This window comes from Gorilla gorilla, chromosome 1, assembly GCF_029281585.2.
Source record: "Gorilla gorilla gorilla isolate KB3781 chromosome 1, NHGRI_mGorGor1-v2.1_pri, whole genome shotgun sequence".
Taxonomy (NCBI): Eukaryota; Metazoa; Chordata; class Mammalia; order Primates; family Hominidae; genus Gorilla; species Gorilla gorilla.
The window spans coordinates 24,849,798-24,864,331 of record NC_073224.2 but is presented as its reverse complement, the minus strand read 5'-3'; the positions used below and the strand labels follow the sequence as shown (position 1 = coordinate 24,864,331).

General features: G+C 47.5%; 1 pseudogene; it reads right to left on the bottom strand.

Annotated features, from left to right (window-relative positions):
• Nucleotides 1–8,315: 8,315 nt before the first annotated feature.
• Nucleotides 8,316–10,625, bottom strand: LOC115935627 (aconitate hydratase, mitochondrial-like; annotated as a pseudogene).
• Between the last annotated feature and the right edge of the window lie 3,909 nt (nucleotides 10,626–14,534).

The following is a 14,534-nucleotide window of genomic DNA, read 5'->3' as shown; positions in this document are numbered from 1 at the left end:
AGCAACCATCTTCTAGAATCAGGTCACAGTCAAGGGTGAGGGGAGAAGTCTGTGATTCCCAGCAGCATGAGAGGATGCAGCCACCACTTTGATACCTTGGAAAATGTGGATCAGTTTAATCTGAAAAATGTTGAACAATCTTTAAACACAGATGTCCCCACTTTCTGGATTTTCGGGTTGAAAGAGATGGAAAATACTCCTTTGTTTTACACCTGAAGGCTGCTGGGCCTTCTGAGATCTGCTAGTCAGTGGCAGATCTAGAAAAAACCAGGACTCAAGTTTTCTGATGCAGAGATGTCTTTCAGCCGCACCACTCTGCCTGTGTCTCGGTCTGGTGTGAGCTCATCTAAAGCAGCAAGCTCTCGTAGACTGTGATCTGGAGGCGGGAAGCATCCCCCTCTCCACCCTCCTTAAAATGCCTCCCCGTAAGAAGTCTTTCTACTCCAGTCTAGGATTACAACACTTACTTTATTTCCTTTATTTTCTTAGGACCATGCAGAGACTGCGTACATTTCCTCTAAGGCTTTGTCACCCCAGGAGGTCCCTCAGTAGAAAGGATGTTTACATAGTGGGAAGGGTCAGAACTTTCCAAGACCTGATGTCCAGTCCTTGCTCTGCCCCTTACTGATTTTCACTCCATCGAGACAATGATCTCTTTTCTAGAGCAGCGCACATTTATTTATTCATTGTCCAAATATAAGGTACACTAAGCACTGAGACATAAAGAGGACAAGCAAGACCTCCTCCACGCCCCGACCCCTGCTTCCAGGACCTTGCCCTGTTGTGGAGACAGATGGGCACACGGGCAACTACATCATAAGTTCTAGGATAAAGCGACCATGTATGCAGAGACAGGGAGGCATGAGGCAGCCTGGGCTTCCAGCACTGGGACTGCAGACGGTTCTACCGCAGACTGTAAAGGCGTGGAGTGGGATGGGGATATTGTTAGAGGTCACCAGGGGCCAGATGACAAGGGACATCCTATATCTAACTAAGGAGGTGAGATGTTATCATGTCAGCTCAGGCCGCCCTTGTAGACTTGAGGGCAGGATCACACTTCCCTGGTAGAAAGATCGTAGTTGTCTAATCAGCAAGGCCAGAAGCAGGGAAACCAGGCAAGTGGTTATTGAAACATTGCAGGGAGTGAGGATGAGTTCCTGAGGCAGGAGAAGGAGAAGCCTGAAGAAAAGACCCTGCTTGAGTCCAGGAGTTCGAGACCAGCCTGGGCAACATAGCGAGACCCTGTCTCTATCTAAAAAATAAAATAAAATAAAAAGGGGAGACTAATTTAAAAACATGAAAAGAGGCCGGGTAGTAGCTCACGCCTATAATCCCAGCTACTTGAGAGGCTGAGGCAGGAGAATCGCTTGAGCCAGGGAGGTGGAGGTTGCAGTGAGCCGAGATCACGCCATTGCACTCCAGCCCGGGTGACAGAGCGAGACTCCGTCTCAAAACATAAAAACATGAAAAGAGGCCAGGCACAGTGGCTTACGCCTGTAATCCCAGCACTTTGGGAGGCCGAGGCCCGCAGATCAACTGAGGTCAGGAGTTCGAGGCCAGCCTGGCCAACGTGGTGAAACCCCATCTCTTACTAAAAATACAAAAATGTAGCCTGGCGGGTTGGTGGGCGCTTGTAATCCCAGCTACTCTGGAGACTGAGGCAGGAGAATCACTTGAACCAGGGAGGTGGAGGTTGCAGTGAGCCAAGACCTACCCCTTACTGATTTTCACTCCATCGAGACAATGATCTCTTTTCTAGGGCAGCGCACATTTATTTATTCATTGTCCAAATATAAGGTACACTAAGCACTGAGACATAAAAAGGACAAGCAAGACCTCCCCCACGCCCCCGATCCCTGCTTCCAGGACCTTGCTCTGTTGTGGAGACAGATGGGCACACGGGCAACTACATCATAAGTTCTAGGATAAAGCAACTGCTCTCCAGCCTAGGAAACAGAGCGAGACTCCGTCTCGAAACAACAAAAAGAAACAAAACAATCAAACAAACAGAAAAATATGAAAAGAAAAGAACAAGAAAACACCCAAGAATTAGTAGTAGGAAACTCAAGACAGAGAGTATTATGGAAACCTGGGGAGGAGATAATTTCTAAGAGAGATTGGAAAACAAGATTGTCAAATGCTGCAGACCAGAAACAAGACAAGACCAGGAAGCAGCCCATGAAATTCAGCCCCCAGGAGGCCTTTGACAGCCTGAAGGGGGTCAGTTCCAGGACAGCCACGGGCAAAAGCCAGACTGCAAGTGTTAAAGAGAAAACACAAAAGCAAGGTAAGGAAGAAAGCCTCAGTTTCCTCACCTGACGATGAGGACGGCAATAAAATGTTATGAGACTATGGATTCAAAAGCTTACCCATGGATGATTAAGAAGTTCTGGAGCTGGATGGTGGTGACAGTTGCAACGACATCGTGAATGGACTTAAAGGCACTGGATTTTACACTTAAAATGATTTAAATGATACATTTTGTCTTATGTATATCACCCCACTGAATTGTACACTTAAAATGATTTAAATGATACACTTTGTCTTATGTATATTTTACTGCAATTTTTAAAGGGGAAGAAAAGCTTACAGAAAATGGCAGTGTTCTGTGCAGGTGTTGTTTATTTATTTAGAAGGCTAAGGAGGAGAGCTTGTGCTGAAAGCTTGGAGAGGTAAGGGGCTGAATGATCAGGAGTTTCAGGTGTCGGGAAAGCTCAGAGGAAAGGAGGCCACACCCCCTCAGGTAACAGGTCCAGGCTGATCCCTGATAGGTGTTGTAAGATATCGGAGTCAGAACTGACTGTGGCCCCGCAATCGAAGTGTCTTATTTTGCCAGGGAGGCTAAAGGGAGAAGGGGAGGCAGCGACTTCTCAGAAGCAGCACCGCCATCCTCACCTAGGTATAGGGTCCTCTGAGGACCAAATGAGAAACTGCTTGTGAAAACCCTGGGTGAAATACTGCATACTAGAGGATCAGGAGGTAGACCACCATCAGCGTCCCCCGACCTTACAATGTTGCATTGTAGTAATTAATACAATATGAAATCATTTTTATGTTATTGAGAAGAATTTGGAAAATATAGAAAACCATGGAATAAAATTTAAAATAATCATTGTTGGCCAGGCGCAATGGCTCACACCTGTAATCCCAGCACTTTGGGAGGCCAAGGTGGGTAGATCATGAGGTCTAGGAGTTTGAGATCAGCCTGGCCAATATGGTGAAACCCCATCTCTACTAAAAATACAAAAATTACCCGGGCAAGGTGGCTCGTGCCTGAAATCCCAGCTACTCGGGAGGCTGAAGCAGAAGAATCACTTGAACCCGGGAGGTGGAGGTTGCAGTGAGCCGAGATGGTGCCACTGCACTCCAGCCTGGGTGACAGAGCGAGACTCCATCTCAAAAATAAAAAATAAAAAATAACCATTGTCTCTCAACTTGACACTTTTTTTTTTTCTTTTTTGAGACAGGGTCCTGCTCTTTTGCCCAGGCTGGAGTGCAGTGGTGAAATCATGACTCACTGCAAACTCTGCCTCCTGGGCTCAAGCAATCCTCCCACTGCAGCCTCCCTAGTAGCTGGAATCACAGGTGTGCACCATCATATCTGGCTAACTTTTATAGTTTTTGTAGAGACAAGGTTTTGCCATGTTGCTCAGGCTGGTATCGAGCCCCTGGGCTCAAGCGATTTGCCCACCTCGGCCTCGAAAAGTGTTGGGATTACAGGCATGAGCCACCCTGCCTGGCCATGATAACCTGAACAATTTTATAATGTGACTTTTAAATAACTTTTCTTATTATAGCTTCATACTCATATTCATATTCATAATTAAAAATCTGGAAAATACAGAAAAGTATAAAGAAGCAGATATGAATTCCTGGTAACCCCACAGTTTATATGTATTATACTAGACTTACTGATAGTCTTTCTGTAAATGCCCTTTTAAAAATTATGGTATATTGGCCGAGTGTGGTGGATTATGCCTGCAATCCCATCACTTAGGGAGGCTGAGGTGGATGGGTCACCTGAGGTCAGGATTTTGAGACCAGCCTGACCCATATGGTGAAACCCCATCTCTACTAAATACAAAACATTAGCCAGGTGTGGTAGTGCATGCCTGTAATCCCAGCTACTCGGGAGGCTGAGGCAGGAGAATCGCTTGAACCTGGGAAGCAGAGGTTGCAGAGAGCCGAGATCACACCATTGCACTCCAGCCTGGGCAACAAGAGCGAAACTCCATCACAAACAAACAAACAAACAAAAACAGTATATTTTACATAACCTATTCCTTCCACTAAATATAGCATGAATATTTTCTCATATTATGGAATATTCTTTTAAAAGATTATTGTAAATGACTATATAGTATACCATCTTGCACATGTAATTCTTATAGTTGTTTTAAGTTTTCAAGAGACAAAAGAAATATATTTGCTTTTTAAAATTAATTATAATGGTTCCATGCAGCACACATAGGAAAATTCAGAAACAGAAAAAAACCGGAGCTGGGTGCGGTTGCTCACACCTGTAATCCCAGCACTGTGGGAGGCCAAGGTGGGCAGATCACCTGAGGTTGGGAGTTCAAGACCAGCCTGACCAACATGGAGAAACCCCGTCTCTACTAAAAATGCAAAAATTAACCAGACGTGGTGGCACATGCCTGTAATCCCAGCTACTTGGGAGGCCGAGGCAGGAGAATCGCTTGAACCCAAGAGGCGGTGGTTGTGCTGAGCCAAGATCACGCCCTTGCACTCCAGCCGGGGCAACAAGAGCGAAACTCCGTCTCCAGAAAAAAAAAAGAAAAAGAAAAAGAAAAAGAAAAAACCCCACTTGCAATCCTACCTTTTTTTTTTAAATGTATGTCTTATTCTATACACAAATCAACACACACGTATATATGCCTTTTTTTTTTTTTTTCTTTTCTGAGACGGAGTTCAGCTCTTGTTGCCCAGGCTGGAATGCAATGGCATAATCTTGGCTCACTGCAACCTCCATCTCCCAGGTTCAAGTGATTCTCCTGCCTCAGCCTCCCGAGTAGCTGGGATTACAGGCACCCACCACCACACCTGGCTAATTTTTGTATTTTTAGTAGAGACGGGGTTTCTCCATGTTAGTTAGACTGGTCTCAAACTCCCGATCTCAGGTGATCCACGTACCTTGGCCTCCCAAAGGCCTCCCAAAGTGAGCCACCACACCCAGCCTATGTATATATACCTTTTAAATTTTTTACTTATAAATCTATTCTGAACATTTTCTTAAATCAATAAAATTCTATAGAACAATTATTTATTTATTTAGAGACATGATCTCACTTTGACACCCAGAATGGAGTGCAGTGGCAGCATCACGGCTTACTGTAGCCTCGACCTCCCTGGGCTCAGGTGATCTTCCCACCTTACCTTCCTGAGTAACTTCGGCTGCAGGTGTGCACCATCATACCTGGCTAATTTTTGTATTTTTTGTAGAGATGGGGTTTTGCCATATTGCTCAGGTTGGTCTTGAACTCCTAGGCTCAAGCAATCTGCCTACCTTAGCTTCCCAAAGTGCTGGGATTACAGGCATGTGCCACCACACCTGGTTAATGTATTTAATTTTTTGTTTTGTTTTGTTTTTTTGTTTTTTTAGAGACACAGTCTCATTGTGTTCCCCCAGGCTAGTCCTGGCTTCAAGTGATCCTCCCGCCTCAGCCTCCCAAAGTGCTGGGATGACAGGCGTGAGCCCCAGCTCCCAGCCTTCACTGACATTCTGATTAGCAAGCTGGCTTTCCCCTACCCCTGCATTCCAACATGGCATCCACTCTCTAATCCTCCCACCATCTACCCATTTTCCTTTGAATTAGACGGATGCTTAATAACTTCTCTAGGATACGGTTAGTGACAAGATAAATAACGCCCTTCGGATGGAATTGGCCACACCCTGAAATTATCTAAGTCAGTAACATTTAGCAAACACTTATAAAACTCCTCTGATGTTCATAACATTTCATGAAATGTTGGATGTACAAATATTAACATGATAGGCCCACCCCCCTCAGGAGGTGCTCAGTCAGTGGGGAATGTGGACACACAGGTGGGTTGTCTGGGGCAGAGTCTGTGCACTGAGCTGAAGGCATGCTGCGCCATCTGCCTGAGTTCTCCCCATTTAGAAATATTTGCGGTTGCACATTGCTCTGAATGATACGTGATGGGAAAAGAACTGGGTGTGAGGCATACAGCAGGAAAACAGATTGAGCAGCTTGGACGGCACATCAGGACGGGGCACTGAGACCTGTCCTGTGTGATCCTTTATATAGAAACAACAATAATAATACCTAGCAACTGTTTCACTCCTAAAGATAATCAGTGCCCAAAGCCCATCCCTTCCTCTGCCCTTGCTCAGTCCCTTGTAGGTGCTGTGCTCCCTCCTGTCCCAGGGCCTTTGCACAGGCCACATCCTGCCCAGAACCTGCTTCCTGATCTCTTTGACTGGATAAGACTTTCTCAAGCTGCAGATCTTGGCTCAAATATCACTTCCCCAAATGATGTAGGGGAAATATATATATCAATGTATCTTTTGTGTTCCCCCAAAAGATATTTTGAAGTCCCAAACCTGCCCCCCGCTGTAGCTGTGAAAGTGACCTTATTTGGAAATGGGGTCTTTGCAGATATAATCAAGTTAAGATGAGGTCATGCTGGAGTAGGAACCCTACATCCAATGACTGGTGTTTGTATAAAGGAAAGAGATGTTTGGACACAGACAGAGATAGAGGGGAGAAGTTCATGTGACACCAAAGGCAGAGACTGGAGTGATACATCTACAAGCCAAGGAATCCCAAGGGCTGCCAGCAATGCCAGATGCTGCGAAAGGGCCGGGAAGGAGCCTCCCCCAGGGCCTCTAGAGGATGCACGGCCCTGCCAACCTCAATCTCGATCTTCCAGCCTCCAGAACTGTGAGAATAAAATCCTGTTGTTTCAAGCCCCTCAGTTTGTGGTACTTTGTCATGACAGTGCTGGGAAACTAACACACCAAGCAAGCATTCTCTATCTCCCCAATTAGAACACGGGGTTCCCCTCTGAAACACTTGTCATGGTTCTATTTATATATTCATTGTGTCATTTAACTACCATTTATCTCCCCAACCAGGCTATCAGCTCCATGAAGGCAGCATCTTTCCCTGCCCAGGGCCTGGTGTGTAAGGTCGGAATAGTTCCCGAATGAACACATGGCTCATGGGGCAGGTATCCACGCCCGGCCACGTGCTGACGTACGTGCGACACAGGAGGGGACTGGAGAATTTCAGAGTCCGGTGCCACCATCCACTCGTGGTCCTGAACACTCCACTGTGGGACTGCTTTGGTAACATGACCTTGCAAGCAATGCTTCATTTAATCCTCACAGCAGCTCAACCCACTGATCCCAGCATTATTCCTACTTTATGATACAGAAATTAAGCGTTGCCGGAAGTTATCGTACTAGTGAATGGCAAAGCCAGAGCTTGAGTTTAGATTTGTGGGACTCCACAGCATATGGTGCAAACATCAAACACCTTCCAGAACTCTTGCTCTGTTCTGTTGGCTAGGACAGGTCCTACGCTGCAGGGTAACTGTGTGTGGTTAAACTTGTCATTCAAATTTGCAAAGGCAGTCCAGGGATCATCCCTGGACCGGGTGCCTCATTTGCTCAACGCTCTACATCTGGGGTCTGGAGCCCTCTAAGTAGTAAAACTCTTCATATCAATCACCTGCTTAAATCCCGCTGCTCTGGAGGTAGAATACCCTCGGTGCTGTGCCCACTGCAGACATGTCTACTGCTCTCACCCCACATGTTCACCCCATAGCATACCCTGGACCCTGGACCCTATTCTAGCCATGTGGTGTTATGTGCGATCCCCCAAACAGCTGCCGTTAACACCTCCCCACAGCAGCTTGCTGAATCTGCCTTTTTAAATTTTTTTTTTTTTTTTTTGGCTTCTTGTTTTCCTTACAAGAACAACAGGTTCTCTAGAATCCTTCAGCCACCAATAAAATGGTCAGGCAGGGGAAAAACTTTAGATGGGAGTCTTGTCAATAAAAATAAATACAGTTGCATGGAGCTGCTTAAGATTGGAAGCAAACACTAACAATAGGAAGGCAGGGGCTAAAAAGTTATTTTAAGAACCTTCCCCAACCACAGTCACTCTGTGGGCTGAGCGGGGAGCAGGAAGCATGTCTGGCCACACCATCTTGGAATCAGAACCCATGGCTGGATGGATCGGATCTGCTGATGGCGCACGTGGAGCTGAACTTGAACATGACGCCAGCCCTGGGGGGCGAGGTTGGGGGTGTGTTGGGAGGCACTGCCCTCACTGCTGCAGCTCCTTCATTCTGTCGAGGGCACTGCCGGCACAGAACCGCTTGATCCGCATCTCGTTGAAGGTGTGGTTCAGGAGGATGGTCTCCTTGGTCCCATTGGGGTGCTTGATGATGCACTTCAGGGGCTTGTCAGGGGCGAAGTCCTTCAGGCCCTGAATAGTCAGCTTGTCCACAGGGTGAACCTTGTTGTAGTCGCCTGGGTCAGCAAAAGTCAGGGGCAGCAGGCCCTGCTTCTTCGGGTTGGTCTTGTGGATCCTGGCAAAGCTCTTGGTGATGATGGCCCGGCCCCAGAGGCGGTAAGGCTCCAGCACTGCGTGCTCCCGGCTCGAGTTCTCGTCCCCGATCACCACCCACCTGATGCCATGTTTCTTGTAGTAGCGGGCAGTGTCAGGGACGGGGCCAAACTCCTGGGTGACGGCACTGTACACGGAGTTGGCCTGGCTGTTTTCAGTGTTGATGGCACCAGTGAGCAGGTTGTTGGAGATGTTGTCCAAGTGCCCACAAAACTTGAGCCAGGGGCCAGCAGCCAAGATGTGGTCAGTAGTACACTTCCCTTTGACCTTGATGAGTATCTGCAGGTCCTCCAGGTCCTTGCTATCCTGCTTGTCAAAAGCCTCCAGGAGCTGCAGGCACTGGCTAGTGGGGCTCACATCCACGTGCTGGCCACTGCTGTCCTGTGGGGGGTGCTGGTAGGTGTCCTGCCCTGGGTCAAACTCCGCTTGGGGAAGGTCATCTGCATCCGGAGCCTCTAGCTTGAACTTCTTCCCATCTTTGCCCATCAGGTAGTTGGTCTCTGGGTTGAACTTGAGGATTCCCACAATGGCCAGGGCTGTGACAATCTCTGGGGACGTGACGAAGACATGGGTCTCAGGGTTCACGTCATTGCAGCCCATGAAGTTCCTGTTGTAGAAGGTGACGATTGTGTACTTCTTCCCCTTCTTGATGTCCTTCGTGTCCCAGCGGCCAATGCAGGGGCCACAAGCATTGGCCAGGACGATGCCACCCACATTCCTCAAAATCTGTGCGTAGCTGTCCCGCTCAATGGTGGCGCGGATCTGCTTGGAGCCTGGAGTAATGGTGAAGTGGGACTTGCACTTGAGGTCATGGGCCAGTGCCTGCTTGGCCACAGCTGCTGAGCGCCCGGGATCTTCATAGCTTTAACTGTTGCAGGTACCAATCAGACCTACTCGGATGTCCAGAGGCCATCCTTCCTTCTCTGCCACCTTGCCCACTTCTGCCACGGGGCGAGCCTGGTCGGGGGTGAAGGGCCCATTGATGTGCAGCTTCAGCTCACTGAGGTTAATTTCAATTAGTTGGTCATAATGGCAGCCAGGGTCAGGCACTAAGTGATCCTGGAATTCATCAGCTAGATTGGCAATGTCTGTCCGGCCGGTCTTGCTTAGGTATTTCCTCATCCTGTGGTTGTAAGGGAACACGGAAGTGGTGGCCCCAATTTCTGCGCCCATGTTGCAGATTGTCGCCATGCCAGCACAGGAGATGGAGTCTACGCCAGGCCTGTGGTATTCCACAATTGCAACTGTGCCACCTTTCACTTTGAGGATGCCTGCCACCTTCAGGATCACGTCTTAGGGTGAGGTCCAATCGGAGAGGGAGCCTGTTAGCTTCATGCCAATCACCTTGGGGCACTTCATCTCCTAGGGGATCCCAGCCATGATCTCCACAGCATCGGCACCCCCAACTCCAATGCAGATGCCCCCCAGGCCGCCACCACTGGGGGTGTGGGAGTCAGTGCCAATCAGAAGAACCCTAAGGTATGCATAGTTTTCCAGAATAATCTAATGAATGATTCCAGATCCAAGCCTCCAGAAGTCCACGCCATATTTGGCACCTGCAGTTGCCAGGAAATTATAAACTTCCTGGTTGATGTCCTTGGCCTGGCGCAGGTCTTTCTTGCCCCCGAGCTGGGCCACTTTCAGATGGTCACAGTGGATGGTGGATGGCATGGCCACCTTGGGCAGCCCACTGCTGATGAACTGCAGCATGGCCATGCGGTCCGGCCACAGCCACAGGTGTCTTGCCCTGCTCGATTTCCTGGCTGGCCGGGTCATCCAGGTGTCCATACACGATCTTCTCCAAGAGGGTCAGAGGCCAGTTCAGTCGTTTGCAAACAATGTTAATGTTCTTCTCTAGCAGGTCATAGTGGATGTACTCACTGGGCTCAAAGTGGCTCATCGCCATCTTGGCCCGTTGGCACAGGACTGAGGCCACATGGTATTGCCGCACACCCAGAGCTTTCTGCAGCCGGGTCACCAGTGGGCTGTAGGGAGCCATTTTGTGCACTGACAAAGATGAGGTCGTGTGAATCTGCCTCTTTATCAGCGATGTCAATCTCTCCGGTTGGCTGCTCCAAGACGCCATCCCTAACCCCGTCTGGTTAGGGATGAGATGAGACGCCTCTTCTTACTGTTGTCACATCAGCCTGAGCAACCTCATCGCACAGACTCTGTCGCTTGCTTATCGCCCACCAGACATCCAGGACCTCCGTGTGGCTGGCAGATGAGTGAGCATGAAGTGTGCGGATCTGGGAAGCCTCTGGGCTCCGGCACCAGACACACCTGGCATGATTCCTGCCTCCTCCGGTTGCTGGCTGGAAACCCTTTCACCAGACGCCTAGGTTGCTTAAGGTTCATTTTCCTCATCCGCAAAGTGAACATACTGTTACTCATCTTGCAGGGATGATGGAAATACTGAATTATATCTACAAATAATTGCATATATTAACAATGTCAGCCACATAGTAAATTTTCATTCCTTGCATATATCGCCACCTAGTGGACATCTTTAACCAATAAGATTAAATCCGCTTGGACATTCCAGGCACGATTTCACACTCCTCCTTTCCATCCTGCCATCCTCAGCAACTCGCTGGATACACCTGGACTGGTGCTGTCCGGCCTGCAGGCCGCCAGCCCCATGTGGCTGCTGACCACTTCAGCTGTGGCTAGTTGGAATGGAGACGCGCCCTCAGTGTAAAAGGCACACTGGGTTTTGAAGGCTTAGTAGGCGCAAAAGAATGTAAAATACTCCAACAATTTTTTTTTTTTCTGAAATGGACTTTCACTCTTGTTGCCCAGGCTGGAGTGCAATGGCGCAATCCCGGCTCACCACAACCTCTGTCTCCCAGGTTCAAGCGATTCTCCTGCCTCAGCCTCCTGAGCAGCTGGGATTACAGGCATGCACCACCACGCCCAGCTAATTTTGCATTTTTAGGGGAGATGGGGTTTCTCCATGTTGGTCGGGCTGGTCTCGAACTCCCGACCTCAGGTGATCCACCCACCTCGGCCTCCCAAAGTGTTGGGATTACAGGCGTGAGCCACCGCGCCCAGCCCTCAACAATCATTTAAAATATTGATTATGTTATTATAATTATTGTCATATTTCTTTTTACCTTTTTAAATGAGGCTGCTAATGGCCAGATGCAGTGGCTCATGCCTGTAATCTCAGCACTTTGGGAGCCGAGGCGGGGTGATTACCTGAGGTCAGGAGTTCGAGACCTGCCTGGCCAACATGGCAACACTCTGTCTCTACTAAAAATACAAAAATTAGCAGGGCATGGTGGTGCACACTTGTCATTCCAGCTACTTGGGAGGCTCAGGCAGGAGAATCGCTTGGGTGCAAGAGGCGGAGATTGCAGTGAGCTGAGATCGGCTGAGATCATGCTGCTGCACTCCAGCTTGGGCGACAGAGCAAAACTCCGTCACAAAAAAAAAAAAAAAGAAGCTGCTAAAAACTTTAAATTGCATATATGGCTCAGCTTTGGGGCCTGCATCATATTTCTATTGGACAGTGAGTGCTATTCTACTCTCAAAAAATAATCTGGAGGCTTGTGTCAATTCATTCACTAAGTGTGTGTGTATGTAGGCGGGTGTTTCAACCCTCATGATTGACACTTTTTGAAGAGGCCACAGATAAGGAGCCAAACTATACCCAGAGATGTTCCAAGCTGGATAACTGTGTGTCACAGAGAGGCTTCAACAAAAACAGGAGTCAAAGTCACTTGTTCTGATGTTTCACCCTGCCTCTCTGGACTTTCCCTGTGTGCAGCCCAACACTTCACATCTTGGAAGGTGGCTTAGGCTTCTTTTGCAACCTCTAGACCCAAATCCATTTGCTCATGTGCAATCTAGCAGTCAAGTACCTGGTGCTGTTTTGGTTTTGTTTTGTTTTTTGTTTTTGAGACAGAGTCTCACTCTGTTGCCCAGGCTGAAGTGCAGTGGCATGATCTCGGCTCACTGCAACTTCTGCCTCCCAGGCTCAAGTGATTCTCGTGCCTCAGCCTCCCGAGTAGCTGGGATTATAGGCATGTGCCACCACACCTGGCTAATTTTTGTATTTTTTAGTAGAAATAGGGTTTTACCATGTTGGCCAGGTTGGTCTCGAACTCCTGGCCTCAAGTGATCTGCCCCCCCTCGGCTTCCCAAAGTGCTGGGATTACAGGCATGAGCCACTGTACCCAGCCTCATGCTGTTTTTGTTTACTTTGAGACAGGATCTCACTCTGTTGCCCAGGCTGGAGTGCAGTGCCATGATCATAGCTCACTGCAGCTTCGAACTTCTGGGCTCAAGCAATCTTCCCGCCTCATAAGTAGCTGAAATTACAGCCATGTACCACCATGCCTGACTAATTTATTTTTAATACAGATAGGGTCTCACTGTGTTGCCCAGTCTGGTCTTGAACTCCTGGACTCAAGTAATCCTCCTGCCTTTGTCCCCAAAACAGCTGGAATTACAGGGATGAGCCCAGCACACCAGCCCAGCCTGTGCTGTTGAGGTGGAAAGGGCTTCAGATTTTCCAAGATGCTTTCAACAAGAAGCAGTCATCACGCAAGTTGGGAAAACATCCACCTGGCAGATGTAAATGCTGAGGTCCAGAAAGCAAAGGCTGGTGTATTAGATCATATACTATACGTGGATGAAAAACGTTTCAGTCTACCTCAAATTTAAAAAGCAATTTTCTGATTCTGGGAATCATGGCTTGGAGGCATTGTGATTCACCCTTGCAAATTTCTGAGAAATTAGTCGGTAGAGAGCAGAAAGCAAATGTGAGAAGATATAATTAAAGAGGCCAGATAGGGATAAAGGGCTTATTTACATCAAGAGTCTTTCAAAGAAAAGAGAAACCAAGCAGTCAGTTGAACATTAAAAAGAAAAAAAAATTAGAAACAAGGCAAAGACAAATGACCATACCAGAGGAAGCAGATACATCAAAAAGTCAGAAAGATAATGAAAGATGAGAATCTCATTGTAGAGTATACAGGTTTAGATTAATTATCAAAAGCTCCACACACACATTTGGAGAGAAAAAAGAGAATGCAAATTCAGAGAAAACTCAAAGTCCTCAGTTATTTCCTTCCCATCTCCCTCAGCCTCAGTTTCCCCATCTTATGAAACCAGATGACCTGTAAGGCTCCTTTCAAATCCATATTTGTAATTCTACAAAATAAATAGCTGCATGAAGATCTTTTACTTCTCAGTTTTTATCTCCAAAATTTTGTAGCCAATTTTTGTAGAGAAAATAAAAATTACGTATGAGCAAGAAAGGCTAATTAAAATAATCTTACCACCTAGAGATAGCCACTGTGAATATCTTAACGTATATTCTTCCTTATTCATATAGACATACATAGAAATAATATTGTATAAATTTTATTATGGCCTTTTTTTTTTTTTTTTTTTTTTTTTTTTTTGAGACGGAGCCTCGCTCTGTCGCCCAGGCTGGAGTGCAGTAGCGCGATCTCGGCTCACTGCAGGCTCCGCCCCCCGAGTTGACGCCATTCTCCTGCCTCAGCCAAATATTGCAAGGATGTTTTCTTGTCTTGGTTTCCTTTCCACACCATTGTTTGTGACCGCTGCCAGGTATTTTAGTCTAATGAAAGTATCAGGGTATAATATTAGTTGCAGTGAAAATGTAAGTGTGTCCAGATTGGAAAAGATGAAGAAAGCTGAGAAAAAAAAACATTTTTCCTTGCACGATGCCTTCTACTTTACAAAAGACTTGTATAAAAGCTTTGTATGGGAGGCCGAGGAGGGCGGGTCATGAGGTCAGGAGATGGAGACCACGGTGAAACCCCGTCTCTACTAAAAATACAAAAAAAATTAGCCGGACGCAGTGGTGGGCGCCTGTAGTCCCAGCTAGCTACTCGGGAGGCTGACGCAGGAGAATGGCATGAACCCAGGAGGCGGAGCTTG